A 15,291-nucleotide genomic window follows, 5' to 3' on the forward strand; every position below is an offset into this window, starting at 1 on the left:
TGATGCTGGAGGAGGGCTCAGGGTCTGGGCGGGGAAGGCTGAGGTGATGCTGAAGGAGGGGCTCAGACCCTGGGCGGGAAAGGCTGAGGTGATGCTGGAGGAGGGCTCAGGGTCTGGGCGGGAAAGGCTGAGATGACACCGGAGGAGGACTCAGAGCCAGGGCGGGAAAGGCTGAGGTGATGCTGGAGGAGGGCTCAGGGTCTGGGCGGGAAAGGCTGAGGTGATGCTGGAGGAGGGCTCAGGGTCTGGGCGGGAAAGGCTGAGATGACACCGGAGGAGGACTCAGAGCCAGGGTGGGAAAGGCTGAGGTGAGGCTGGAGGAGGGGCTCAGGGTCTGGGCGGGGAACGCTGAGGTGATGCTGGAGGAGGGCTCAGACCCTGGGCGGGAAAGGCTGAGGTGATGCTGGAGGAGGGCTCAGACCCTGGGCGGGAAAGGCTGAGGTGATGCTGGAGGAGGGCTCAGGGTCTGGGCGGGGAAGGCTGAGGTGAGGCTGGAGGAGAGCTCAGGGTCTGGGTGGGGAAGGCTGAGGTGATGCTGGAGGAGGGCTCAGGTTCTGGGCGGGGAAGGCTGAGGTGAGGCTGGAGGAGAGCTCAGGGTCTGGGCGGGAAAGGCTGAGGTGAGGCTGGAGGAGGGCTCAGGGTCTGGGTGGGGAAGGCTGAGGTGAGGCTGGAGGAGAGCTCAGGGTCTGGGCGGGAAAGGCTGAGGTGAGGCTGGAGGAGGGCTCAGACCCTGGGCGGGAAAGGCTGAGGTGATGCTGGAGGAGGGCTCAGACCCTGGGCGGGGAAGGCTGAGGTGATGCTGGAGGAGGGCTCAGGGTCTGGGTGGGGAAGGCTGAGGTGAGGCTGGAGGAGGGCTCAGACCCTGGGCGGGAAAGGCTGAGGTGATGCTGGAGGAGGGCTCAGGGTCTGGGCGGGGAAGGCTGAGGTGAGGCTGGAGGAGAGCTCAGGGTCTGGGTGGGGAAGGCTGAGGTGAGGCTGGAGGAGGGCTCAGGGTCTGGGCGGGAAAGGCTGAGGTGAGGCTGGAGGAGGGGCTCAGGGTCTGGGCGGGAAAGGCTGAGGTGAGGCTGGAGGAGGGGCTCAGGTTCTGGGCGGGGAAGGCTGAGGTGATGCTGGAGGAGGGCTCAGGGTCTGGGCGGGGAAGGCTGAGGTGAGGCTGGAGGAGAGCTCAGGGTCTGGGTGGGGAAGGCTGAGGTGACACCAGAGGAGGACTCAGAGCCAGGGCGGGAAAGGCTGAGGTGATGCTGGAGGAGAGCTCAGGGTCTGGGTGGGAAAGGCTGAGGTGTTGCTGGAGGAGGGCTCAGAGCCTGGGTGGGAAAGGCTGAGGTGACGCCAGAGGAGGGCTCAGAGCCAGGGTGGAAAAGGCTGAGGTAACACTGGAGGAGGGCTCAGAGACAGGACGGGAATGGCTGAGGTGATGCTGGAGGAGGGCTCAGAGCCTGGGTGGGAAAGGCTGAGGTGACGCCAGAGGAGGGCTCAGGGTCTTGGCGGGAAAGGCTGAGGTGATGCTGGAAGAGGGCTCAGAGCCAGGGCAGGAAAGGCTAAGGTGATGCTGGAGGAGGGCTCAGGGTCTGGGCGGGGAAAGCTGAGGTGATGCTGGAGGAGGGGCTCAGGGTCTGGGCGGGAAAGACTGAGGTGATGCTGGAGGAGGGCTCAGGGTCTGGGCGGGAAAGACTGAGGTGATGCTGGAGGAGGGGCTCAGGGTCTGGGCGGGAAAGACTGAGGTGATGCTGGAGGAGGGCTCAGGGTCTGGGCGGGAATGGCTGAGGTGATGCTGGAGGAGGGCTCAGGGTCTGGGTGGGAAAGGCTGAGGTGTTGCTGGAGGAGGGCTCAGAGCCTGGGTGGGAAAGGCTGAGGTGACGCCAGAGGAGGGCTCAGGGTCTTGGCGGGAAAGGCTGAGGTGATGCTGGAAGAGGGCTCAGAGCCAGGGCAGGAAAGGCTAAGGTGATGCTGGAGGAGGGCTCAGGGTCTGGGCGGGGAAAGCTGAGGTGATGGTGGAGGAGGGGCTCAGGGTCTGGGCGGGAAAGACTGAGGTGATGCTGGAGGAGGGGCTCAGGGTCTGGGCGGGAAAGACTGAGGTGATGCTGGAGGAGGGCTCAGGGTCTGGGCGGGAAAGACTGAGGTGATGCTGGAGGAGGGGCTCAGGGTCTGGGCGGGAAAGACTGAGGTGATGCTGGAGGAGGGCTCAGGGTCTGGGCGGGAAAGGCTGAGGTGATGCTGGAGGAGGGGCTCAGGGTCTGGGCGGGAAAGACTGAGGTGATGCTGGAGGAGGGCTCAGGGTCTGGGCGGGAAAGGCTGAGGTGATGCTGGAGAAGGGCTAAGGATCTGGGTGGGAAAGGCTGAGGTGATGCTGGAGGAGAGGCGTCTAAACACTGTGGAAATGTTCGTGTTTTTGTATACCTTCCCTGGAGTGAAGAGTATCTGATCTGATGTTAGGAAACATAAAATGTGTTGGTTCCAATGAGATTCTTTGAATAATTAAATAAACACTGCCTTGTTTAATTAAACGGTGCAATAAAAGGTTTTCCAGAGAAATCATAATAAAATGCACAACTGAATTTTGTTGGGAGAACTGTGGCTTGTTCTAATGTCTGTCTTCTACTATACCTGTCTATTCCAGCACTTCCAAACACAGGAAGAACAAAGCATCTGAGCAGTGTCCAGAAAAGAGGAGGAAGGAAAACAAGTAACTGAAGATGCAGAAGAAGCAAAGGAACTCTGGGCACAGTAACCTCCCCATAATCAGGCCTCAGGTCATGTAATTACACTGTACGGGAATCTCGAGCCTTTTAATACCTTGAGCAGCGTGACCGCCCTGTAAGCAGGGTCCAGGCCTGTGCTGTTTTGTCCTTTTGACATTATCCTCCGTTAGCTGGCTAGTGAGAGTGACTGCCCTGTAATCAGGGTGCAAGTCACCTCCCCCTCGCTTTCGAGGGACATTGAGCTCTTTGGTAACTTGAGCAATGTGACCGCCCTGTAACTAGGGTCCGGATCTTTGCCCACTTGCTCATTTGGCATTACGCCTTGTTGTAGCCCTGTAGTCGGGATGACAACCCTGTAATCAGGGTGCAAGTCATATTCCTTTTGCTTCTGGGGGATGCTGAGCTCTTTGGAACCCTGAGCAGGGTGACTCACCTCTCTGTAATTCAGGGTCAGGTCTCTGCCATTTTGCTGTTTTGGCATCCTTCCTTACTAGCAATCTAGTCAAAGTGACCACCTGTAATTGGGGTGCTTGTCACACCACTCTGTAGTATGGGAAATAGTTAGCCTGTTGATACCGTGAGGAATGTGACCTCCCTGTAATTTGGGGTTAGGTCTTTGCCCTTTTGCTCCCAGGCTTCATGCACCTTTATCTTGCTAATCAGCTTGACCACCCTGTAATTAGGGTGCAGGTCGAATCCCTCTCGTTCTTCAGGGATTAGGATAATTTTAGGGCCCTTAGGAGCGTGACCGCCCTGTAATCAGGGTTCAGGTCTCAAGTTGTCTTCTGTGATTATGCTCTTTAATTCAGCTAGTCAGAGTGACCACTTTGTAATCAGGGTGAGAGTCCCATTTATCTCGCTTATGGGAGCTACTGAACTTACTTGAGCCGGGTGACCTCCCCGTAACCAGGGTTCAGGTCTCTGTCCTTTACTCATCTGGGATTGTGTCTTGCTCTCAGCCCGATCAGTTTGACTGCCCTGTAATTAGGGTGCAGGTCATGTGCCTCTTATTTACGGAGGCCTAGTTTCCCCTTAGTGCTTTGGGCTGAGTGACCACCCTGTAAGTAGGGTTCAGGTCTCCTCCTTTTCTCTTTCTTGTGACGTATTTTCCATTAATCGGCTAGCCCGAGGGACCGCCCTGTAAGAAGGGTTCAGGTCCTTTCCACTTTGGCTCCTTTGGATTGTCGGGCTGGTCACTTGGACCCCACCCTGTAATCAGGGTGCAGGTCTTGTCCCTTTTCCCTTTGTTTTTTGAGGGGAGGAAGATTGGTTGAGTTTAACACTGTGGGTCGAATGACCTGTTGTGATGAGCTCTCTTTCTGTTCTGGGAAGTCCCCCTTTGTTTTGTACGGATGTTTTTGTGAGAGCATGTGATAGAAGTGGGTGTGCAAGCTTTTTAATTTTTAGTTATTTATTTTAATTTTTTTAAGTTAAATCGCTGCAGCGCTTTTTCTTAACTCTTCTCAGAATTGGAAAAAGAGCTCAAAGTATATTAATGTATTTATCCTCCTCCTCCCCACAAAAGGGAAGAGTAAGGGCTCAGATGTCATCTTTTACTGTCTTGTACAGAGTGACCTCCCTGTAAACAGGGATCTGGTCTCTCCACTTCTGCTCTGTTTAGGCTGAGCTCCTTTTAGTGGACTGATGGCAATGACTGGCTTTTAAGGAGGACAATTTAGGTCACATGTCTGTGACTCACAGGTAGTGCAGTATCCCTTAGTACTTGGGCAGCATAACCACCCTGTATCCAGGGTTCAGGTTTCTGCCCTTTATTCTTTTGCCTCCATGTTACTTCAGCCAATTGGTTTGATTCCTGACACTGTAATTAGGGGAGATTTCGTGTCTCTCTGGCTTCTGGGGGATATTGAGTTCTTTGATAACTTGAGCAATATGACCCTCCTGTAACTAGGGTCCAGGTCTTTGCCCACTTGCTCGTTTGGCATTATGCCGTGCTCTGGCCCACTAGTCAGCGTGACAACCCTGTAATTAGGCTGCATGTCACAAGTATCTATGGAATGGGACATATTGAGCGCTTTGGTACTTTGAGGAGTTTGACCTTCCTGTAAATCAGGTTGCGGTCTCTGCTATTTGGCTAATCCCAGTGACCACCCTGTAATCAGGGTACAGGTTGCATCTGACTTTTGAAATCTGGTGGATTAGAACCATGGGCAGCTTGACCTCCCTGTAATTAGGGTTTGGTCTCGAGGCCCTTTGGGTCTCTTGGCATTGTGCTGTCTTCACAGCCTGAGGCGAGTGACCGCCCTGTAATCAGGGAATCTGGTCTTGGCCCTCTGGTCTCTTGGTACAAGGCCACGTAAACCAGCTGTTCTGAATGAGCACCCTGTAAACAGGGTACAGGTCTCATCAGACACTATTTGTGGTGCCCCCATGAAACTGTGTCCAGAGTCCTGGCCCTTCACACTGCGCTTCCAACTTGCCTGGAATTTTTCAGCCAAGTCTCCTGCTTTCTTCCCTGCTTACTGTGCTCCTGGAGACCCGACATCTTGCTCCTGTTGCAGGTAAGCTCTGAAAGGGGGAGTCCTGTGGCAGTTTTGGACCAAGTCAATCCAGGCAGTATACCTTGTGACAATGATTTTGGGATACTTGTCAATTAATTCCACACTGCCCTTAATCCTCCAATTCCTCTTGGTTTTGTGTGGAGACCGCCTGGTGTAATACTTTGTCAAGGGGAAACTTGGAGACTGTTGCTCTTTAGTCAGATGGGTTTGGTACTTTTGTCACAGTGGGGCTGAAGAGGAGGGGAACGTCCTTGTGGAAGTGTCTGAGGACCGCATCTTGGAGCTGAATATCCAGGCTGTCTGCAGACCTGGAAAACCACACTGGATCAATAGTTTACACTCAGTTTGCATTTGGGATGCGGAGTTGTCGTTAGGGCATCTGATTTACACATTCCTGTATGCTCTCTCTCTCTCTGTTTCAGGCAACTCCAAGCACAAATGGACAAGAAGGAAGTGTCAGGAATGTCAAGCAAAGAGGAGGAAAGAGGACAAGTCACTGAAGATGGAGAAGAAGGAAAGGGACTCTGCACACAGTAACCTCCCTGTAATCAGACCTCAGGTCATGTAGTGACACTCTACAGGGATCTCGAGCCTATTAATCCCTTGAGCAGCGTGACCGCCCTGTAAGCAGGGTCCAGGTCTGTGCAGTTTTGTCCTTTTGACATTATGCTCCACGAGCTGATTGTGAGAGTGACTGCCCTGTAATCAGGGTGCAAGTCGCACCCCCCTCGCTTTTGAGGGATATTGAGCTCTTTGGTAACTTGAGCAATGTGACCTCCCTGTAACTAGGGTCCAGGTCTTTGCCCATTTGCTCGTTTGGCATTATGCTGTGCTCTGGCCCACTAGTCAGCGTGACAACCCTGTAATTAGGCTGCATGTCACAAGTATCTATAGAATGGGACATATTGAGTGCTTTGGTACTTTGAGGAGTTTGACCTTCCTGTAAATCAGGTTATGGTCTCTGCTATTTGGCTAATCCCAGTGACCACCCTGTAATCAGGGTACAGGTTGCATCTGACTTTTGAAATCTGGTGGATTAGAACCATGGGCAGCTTGACCTCCCTGTAATTAGGGTTTGGTCTCGAGGCCCTTTGGGTCTCTTGGCATTGTGCTGTCTTCACAGCCTGAGGCGAGTGACCGCCCTGTAATCAGGGAATCTGGTCTTGGCCCTCTGGTCTCTTGGTACAAGGCCACGTAAACCAGCTGTTCTGAATGAGCACCCTGTAAACAGGGTACAGGTCTCATCAGACACTATTTGTGGTGCCCCCATGAAACTGTGTCCAGAGTCCTGGCCCTTCACACTGCGCTTCCAACTTGCCTGGAATTTTTCAGCCAAGTCTCCTGCTTTCTTCCCTGCTTACTGTGCTCCTGGAGACCCGACATCTTGCTCCTGTTGCAGGTAAGCTCTGAAAGGGGGAGTCCTGTGGCAGTTTTGGACCAAGTCAATCCAGGCAGTATACCTTGTGACAATGATTTTGGGATACTTGTCAATTAATTCCACACTGCCCTTAATCCTCCAATTCCTCTTGGTTTTGTGTGGAGACCGCCTGGTGTAATACTTTGTCAAGGGGAAACTTGGAGACTGTTGCTCTTTAGTCAGATGGGTTTGGTACTTTTGTCACAGTGGGGCTGAAGAGGAGGGGAACGTCCTTGTGGAAGTGTCTGAGGACCGCATCTTGGAGCTGAATATCCAGGCTGTCTGCAGACCTGGAAAACCACACTGGATCAATAGTTTACACTCAGTTTGCATTTGGGATGCGGAGTTGTCGTTAGGGCATCTGATTTACACATTCCTGTATGCTCTCTCTCTCTCTGTTTCAGGCAACTCCAAGCACAAATGGACAAGAAGGAAGTGTCAGGAATGTCAAGCAAAGAGGAGGAAAGAGGACAAGTCACTGAAGATGGAGAAGAAGGAAAGGGACTCTGCACACAGTAACCTCCCTGTAATCAGACCTCAGGTCATGTAGTGACACTCTACAGGGATCTCGAGCCTATTAATCCCTTGAGCAGCGTGACCGCCCTGTAAGCAGGGTCCAGGTCTGTGCAGTTTTGTCCTTTTGACATTATGCTCCACGAGCTGATTGTGAGAGTGACTGCCCTGTAATCAGGGTGCAAGTCGCACCCCCCTCGCTTTTGAGGGATATTGAGCTCTTTGGTAACTTGAGCAATGTGACCTCCCTGTAACTAGGGTCCAGGTCTTTGCCCATTTGCTCGTTTGGCATTATGCTGTGCTCTGGCCCACTAGTCAGCGTGACAACCCTGTAATTAGGCTGCATGTCACAAGTATCTATAGAATGGGACATATTGAGTGCTTTGGTACTTTGAGGAGTTTGACCTTCCTGTAAATCAGGTTATGGTCTCTGCTATTTGGCTAATCCCAGTGACCACCCTGTAATCAGGGTACAGGTTGCATCTGACTTTTGAAATCTGGTGGATTAGAACCATGGGCAGCTTGACCTCCCTGTAATTAGGGTTTGGTCTCGAGGCCCTTTGGGTCTCTTGGCATTGTGCTGTCTTCACAGCCTGAGGCGAGTGACCACCCTGTAATCAGGGAATCTGGTCTTGGCCCTCTGGTCTCTTGGTACAAGGCCACGTAAACCAGCTGTTCTGAATGAGCACCCTGTAAACAGGGTACAGGTCTCATCAGACACTATTTGTGGTGCCCCCATGAAACTGTGTCCAGAGTCCTGGCCCTTCACACTGCGCTTCCAACTTGCCTGGAATTTTTCAGCCAAGTCTCCTGCTTTCTTCCCTGCTTACTGTGCTCCTGGAGACCCGACATCTTGCTCCTGTTGCAGGTAAGCTCTGAAAGGGGGAGTCCTGTGGCAGTTTTGGACCAAGTCAATCCAGGCAGTATACCTTGTGACAATGATTTTGGGATACTTGTCAATTAATTCCACACTGCCCTTAATCCTCCAATTCCTCTTGGTTTTGTGTGGAGACCGCCTGGTGTAATACTTTGTCAAGGGGAAACTTGGAGACTGTTGCTCTTTAGTCAGATGGGTTTGGTACTTTTGTCACAGTGGGGCTGAAGAGGAGGGGAACGTCCTTGTGGAAGTGTCTGAGGACCGCATCTTGGAGCTGAATATCCAGGCTGTCTGCAGACCTGGAAAACCACACTGGATCAATAGTTTACACTCAGTTTGCATTTGGGATGCGGAGTTGTCGTTAGGGCATCTGATTTACACATTCCTGTATGCTCTCTCTCTCTCTGTTTCAGGCAACTCCAAGCACAAATGGACAAGAAGGAAGTGTCAGGAATGTCAAGCAAAGAGGAGGAAAGAGGACAAGTCACTGAAGATGGAGAAGAAGGAAAGGGACTCTGCACACAGTAACCTCCCTGTAATCAGACCTCAGGTCATGTAGTGACACTCTACAGGGATCTCGAGCCTATTAATCCCTTGAGCAGCGTGACCGCCCTGTAAGCAGGGTCCAGGTCTGTGCAGTTTTGTCCTTTTGACATTATGCTCCACGAGCTGATTGTGAGAGTGACTGCCCTGTAATCAGGGTGCAAGTCGCACCCCCCTCGCTTTTGAGGGATATTGAGCTCTTTGGTAACTTGAGCAATGTGACCTCCCTGTAACTAGGGTCCAGGTCTTTGCCCATTTGCTCGTTTGGCATTATGCTGTGCTCTGGCCCACTAGTCAGCGTGACAACCCTGTAATTAGGCTGCATGTCACAAGTATCTATAGAATGGGACATATTGAGTGCTTTGGTACTTTGAGGAGTTTGACCTTCCTGTAAATCAGGTTATGGTCTCTGCTATTCGGCTAATCCCAGTGACCACCCTGTAATCAGGGTACAAGTTGCATCTGACTTTTGAAATCTGGTGGATTAGAACCATGGGCAGCTTGACCTCCCTGTAATTAGGGTTTGGTCTCGAGGCCCTTTGGGTCTCTTGGCATTGTGCTGTCTTCACAGCCTGAGGAGAGTGACCGCCCTGTAATCAGGGAATCTGGTCTTGGCCCTCTGGTCTCTTGGTACAAGGCCACGTAAGCCAGCTGTTCTGAATGAGCACCCTGTAAACAGGGTACAGATCTCATCAGACACTATTTGTGGTGCCCCCATGAAGCTGTGTCCAGAGTCCTGGCCCTTCACACTGAGCTTCCAACTTGCCTGGAATTCTGCAGCCAAGTCTCCTGCTTTCTTCCCTGCTTACTGTGCTCCTGGAGACCCGACATCCTGCTCCTGTTGCAGGTAAGCTCTGAAAGGGGGAGTCCTGTGGCAGTTTTGGACCAAGTCAATCCAGGCAGTATACCTTGTGACAATGATTTTGGGATACTTGTCAATTAATTCCACACTGCCCTTAATCCTCCAATTCCTCTTGGTTTTGTGTGGAGACCGCCTGGTGTAATAGTTGTCAAGGGGAAACTTGGAGACTGTTGCTCTTTAGTCAGATGGGTTTGGTACTTTTGTCACAGTGGGGCTGAAGAGGAGGGGAAAGTCCTTGTGGAAGTGTCTGAGGACCGCATCTTGGAGCTGAATATCCAGGCTGTCTGCAGACCTGGAAAACCACACTGGATCAATAGTTTACACTCAGTTTGCATTTGGGATGTGGAGTTGTCGTTAGGGCATCTGATTTACACACTCCTGTATGCCCTCTCTCTCTGTTTCAGGCAACTCCAAGCACAAATGGACAAGAAGGAAGTGTCAGGAATGTCAAGCAAAGAGGAGGAAAGAGGACAAGTCACTGAAGATGGAGAAGAAGGAAAGGGACTCTGCACACAGTAACCTCCCTGTAATCAGACCTCAGGTCATGTAGTGACACTCTACAGGGATCTCGAGCCTATTAATCCCTTGAGCAGGTGACCGCTCTGTAAGCAGGGTCCAGGCCTGTGCTGTTTTGTCCTTTTGACATTATGCTCCGTTAGCTGACTAGTGAGAGTGACTGCCCTGTAATCAGGGAGCAAGTCGCACCCCCCTCGCTTTCGAGGGACATTGAGCTCTTTGGTAACTTGAGCAATGTGACCGCCCTGTAAGTAGGGTTCAGGTCTTTGCCTACTTGCTTCTTTGGCCTTATGCCTTGTTGTAGCCCTGTAGTCGGGATGACAACCCTGTAATCAGGGTACAAGTCATATTCCTTTTGCTTCTGGGGGATACTGAGCTCTTTGGAACCCTGAGCAGGGTGACTCACCTCCCTGTAATTCGGAGTCAGGTCTCTGCCATCTTGCTGTTTTGGCATCATGCCCTTCTGACAGTCTCGTCAAAGTGACCACCTGTAATTGGGGTGTGTTTCACAAGTTTCTGTTGTATCGAAAATACTGAGCCCTTTGATACCATGCGGAGCGTGACCTCCCTGTAATTCGGGGACAGGTCTCTGCCCTTTTGCTCCCAGGCTTCATGCACCTTTATCTTGCTAATCAGCTTGACCACCCTGTAATTAGGGTGCAGGTCGAATCCCTCTCGTTCTTCAGGGATTAGGATAATTTTAAGGACTTTAGGAGCGTGACCGCCCTGTAATCAGGGTTCAAATCTAAAGTTGTCTTCTGTGATTATGCTCCTTAAATCAGCTAGTCAGAGTGACCACTTTGTAATCAGGGTGAGAGTCACGTTTCCCTCGCTTATGGGAATTACTGATGTCTTTTTTACTTGAGCCGTGTGACCTCTCTGTAACCAGGGTTCAGGTCTCTGTCCTTTGCTCATCTGGGATTGTGTCTTGCTCTCAGCCCGATCAGTTTGACTGCCCTGTAATTAGGGTGCAGGTCATGTGCCTCTTATTTACGGAGGACTAGGTTCCCCTCAGTGTTTTGGGCTGAGTGACCACCCTGTAAGTAGGGTTCAGGTCTCCTCCTTTTCTCTTTCTTGTGACGTATTTTCCATTAATCGGCTAGCCCGAGGGACCGCCCTGTAAGAAGGGTTCAGGTCCTTTCCACTTTGGCTCCTTTGGATTGTCGGGCTGGTCACTTGGACCCCACCTTGTAATCAGGGTGCAGGTCTTGCCCCTTTTCCCTTTGTTTTTTTGAGGGGAGGAAGATTGGTTGAGTTTAACACTGTGGGTCGAATGACCTGTTGTGATGAGCTCTCTTTCTGTTCTGGGAAGTCCCCCTTTGTTTTGTACGGGTGTGTTTGTGAGAGCACGTGATAGAAGTGGGTGTGCAAGCTTTTTAATTTTTAGTTATTTATTTTAATTTTTTTAAGTTAAATCGCTGCAGCGCTTTTTTTTTTACTCTTCTCAGAATTGGAAAAAGAGCTCAAAGTGTATTAATGTTTATATCCTCCTCCTCCCCACAAAAGGGAAGAGTAAGGGCTCAGCTGTCATCTTTTACTGTCTTGTACAGAGTGACCTCCCTGTAAACAGGGATCTGGTCTCTCCACTTCTGCTCTGTTTAGGCTGAGCTCCTTTTAGTGGGCTGATGGCAATGACTGGCCCTTAAGGAGCGCAATTTAGGTCACATGTCTGTGACTCACAGGTAGTGCCGTATCCCTTAGTACTTGGGCAGCATAACCACCCTGTATCCAGGGTTCAGGTTTCTGCCCTTTCTTCTTTTGCCACCATGCTACTTCAGCCGGTAGGTTTGAGTCCTGACATTGTAATTAGGGGAGAGTTCGTGTCTCTCTGGCTTCTGGGGTATATTGAGTTCTTTGGTAACTTGAGCGATGTGACCCCCCTGTAACTAGGGTCCAGGTCTCTGCTGTTTTGTCCTTTTGACATTATGCTCCACTTGCTGGCCAGTGAGAGTGACTACCCTGTAATCAGGGTGCAAGTCACACCCCCCTCACTTTCGAGGGACATTGAGCTCTTTGGTAACTTGAGCAATGTGACCCCCCTGTAACTAGGGTCCAGGTCTTTGCCCACTTGCTTGTTTGGCATTATGCCGTGCTCTGGCCCACTAGTCAGCGTGACAACCCTGTAATTAGGGTGCATGTCACAAGTATCTATGGAATGGGACATATTGAGCGCTTTGGTACTTTGAGGAGTTTGACCTTCCTGTAAATCAGGTTACGGTCTCTGCTATTTGGCTAATCCCAGTGACCACCCTGTAATCAGGGTACAGGTTGCATCTGCCTTTTGAAGTCTGGTGGATTAGAACCATGGGCAGCTTGACCTCCCTGTAATTAGGGTTTGGTCTCTGAGGCTCTTTGGGTCTCTTGGCATTGTGCTGTCTTCACAGCCTGAAGTGAGTGACCGTCCTGTAATCAGGGAATCTGGTCTTGGCCCTCTGGTCTCTTGGTCCTAGGCCAAGTAAGCTAGCTGGTCTGAATGAGCACCCTGTAAACAGGGTACAGGTCTCATCAGACACTATTTGTGGTGCCCCCATGAAACTGTGTCCAGAGTCCTGGCCCTTCACACTGAGCTTCCAACTTGCCTGGAATTCTACAGCCAAGTCTCCTGCTTTCTTCCCTGCTTACTGTGCTCCTGGAGAACCGACATCCTGCTCCTGTTGCAGGTACGCTCTAAAAGGGAGGGTCCTGTGGCAGTTTTGGACCAAGTCAGTCCAGGCAGTATACCTTGTGATATTGATTTTGGGATACTTGTCAATTAATTCCACACTGCCCTTAATCCTCCAATTCTTCTTGATTTTGTATGGAGACCGCCTGGTATAATAGTTGTCAAGGGGAAACTTGGAGACTGTTGCTCTTCAGTCAGATGAGTTTGGTACTTTTGTCACAGTGGGGCTGAAGAGGAGGGGAAAGTCCTTGTGGAAGTGTCTGAGGACAGCATCTTGGAGCTGAATATCCAGGCTGTCTGCAGACCTGGAAAACCACACTGGATCAGTAGTTTACACTCAGTTTGCATTTGGGATGTGGAGTTGTCATAAGGTCGTCTGATTTACACACTCTTGTATGCTCTCTCTCTCTGTTTCAAGCGGCTCCAAGCACAAATGGACAAGAAGGAAGTGTCAGGAATGTCAAGCAAAGAGGAGGAAAGAGGACAAGTCACTGAAGATGGAGAAGAAGGAAAGGGACCCTGGGCATAGGAACCTCCCTGTAATCAGACCTCAGGTCATGTAGTGACACTCTACAGGGATCTTGAGCTTTTTAATCCCTTGAGCAGTGTGACCGCCCTGTAAGCATGGTCCAGGCCTGTGCTGTTTTGTCCTTTTGACGTTATGCTCCGTTAGCTGACTAGTGAGAGTGACTGCCCTGTAATCAGGGTGCAAGTCACACCTCCCTCGCTTTTGAGGGACATTGAGCTGTTTGGTAACTTGAGCAATGTGACCTCCCTGTAACTAGTGTCCAGGTCTTTGCCCACTTGCTCGTTTGGCATTAATCCGTGCTCTGGCCCACTAGTCAGCGTGATAACCCTGTAATTAGGGTGCATGTCACAAGTATCTATGGAATGGGACATATTGAGTGTCTTGGTACTTTGAGGAGTTTGACCTTCCTGTAAATCAGGTTATGGTCTCTGCTATTTGGCTAATCCCAGTGACCACCCTGTAATCAGGGTACAGGTTGCATCTGTCTTTTGAAATCTGGTGGATGGGCAGCTTGACCTCCCTGTAATTAGGGTTTGGTCTTGAGGCCCTTTGGGTCTCCTGGCATTGTGCTGTCTTCACAGCCTGAGGAGAGTGACCGCCCTGTAATCAGGGAATCTGGTCTTGGCCCTCTGGTCTCTTGGTACAAGGCCACGTAAACCAGCTGTTCTGAATGAGCACCCTGTAAACAGGGTACAGGTCTCATCAGACACTATTTGTGGTGCCCCCATGAAACTGTGTCCAGAGTCCTGGCCCTTCACACTGAGCTTCCAACTTGCCTGGAATTCTGCAGCCAAGACTCCTGCTTTCTTCCCTGCTTACTGTGCTCCTGGAGACCCGACATCCTGCTCCTGTTGCAGGTAAGCTCTGAAATGGGAAGTCCTGTGGCAGTTTTGGACCAAGTCAGTCCAGGCAGTATACCTTGTGATATTGATTTTGGGATACTTGTCAATTAATTCCACACTGCCCTTAATCCTCCAATTCTTCTTGATTTTGTATGGAGACCGCCTGGTATAATAGTTGTCAAGGGGAAACTTGGAGACTGTTGCTCTTCAATCAGATGGGTTTGGTACTTTTGTCACCCAGTGGGGCTGAAGAGGAGGGGAAAGTCCTTGTGGAAGTGTCTGAGGACCGCATCTTGGAGCTGAATATCCAGGCTGTCTGCAGACCTGGAAAATCACACTGGATCAGTAGTTTACACTCAGTTTGCATTTGGGACGTGGAGTTGTCATAAGGTCGTCTGATTTACACACTCCCGTATGCGCTCTCTCTCTGTTTCAGGCAGCTCCAAGCACAAATGGACAAGAAGGAAGTGTCAGGAATGTCAAGCAAAGAGGAGGAAAGAGGACAAGTCACTGAAGATGGAGAAGAAGGAAAGGGACTCTGCACACAGTAACCTCCCTGTAATCAGATCATGACCTCAGGTCATGTAGTGACACTCTACGGGGATCTTGAGCCTTCTAATCCCTTGAGCAGCGTGACCGCCCTGTAAGCAGGGTCCAGGTCTGTGCAGTTTTGTCCTTTTGACATTATAGTCCATTAGCTGGCTAGTGAGAGTGACTGCCCTGTAATCAGGGTGCAAGTCGCACCCCCCTCGCTTTTGAGGGATATTGAGCTCTTTGGTAACTTGAGCAATGTGACCTCCCTGTAACTAGGGTCCAGGTCTTTGCCCATTTGCTCGTTTGGCATTATGCTGTGCTCTGGCCCACTAGTCAGCGTGACAACCCTGTAATTAGGCTGCATGTCACAAGTATCTATAGAATGGGACATATTGAGTGCTTTGGTACTTTGAGGAGTTTGACCTTCCTGTAAATCAGGTTATGGTCTCTGCTATTCGGCTAATCCCAGTGACCACCCTGTAATCAGGGTACAAGTTGCATCTGACTTTTGAAATCTGGTGGATTAGAACCATGGGCAGCTTGACCTCCCTGTAATTAGGGTTTGGTCTCGAGGCCCTTTGGGTCTCTTGGCATTGTGCTGTCTTCACAGCCTGAGGAGAGTGACCGCCCTGTAATCAGGGAATCTGGTCTTGGCCCTCTGGTCTCTTGATACAAGGCCACGTAAGCCAGCTGTTCTGAATGAGCACCCTGTAAACAGGGTACAGATCTCATCAGACACTATTTGTGGTGCCCCCATGAAGCTGTGTCCAGAGTCCTG

Source organism: Lepidochelys olivacea (assembly GCF_965140295.1).
Source record: "Lepidochelys olivacea isolate rLepOli2 genome assembly, chromosome: 26".
NCBI lineage: Eukaryota > Metazoa > Chordata > Testudines > Cheloniidae > Lepidochelys > Lepidochelys olivacea.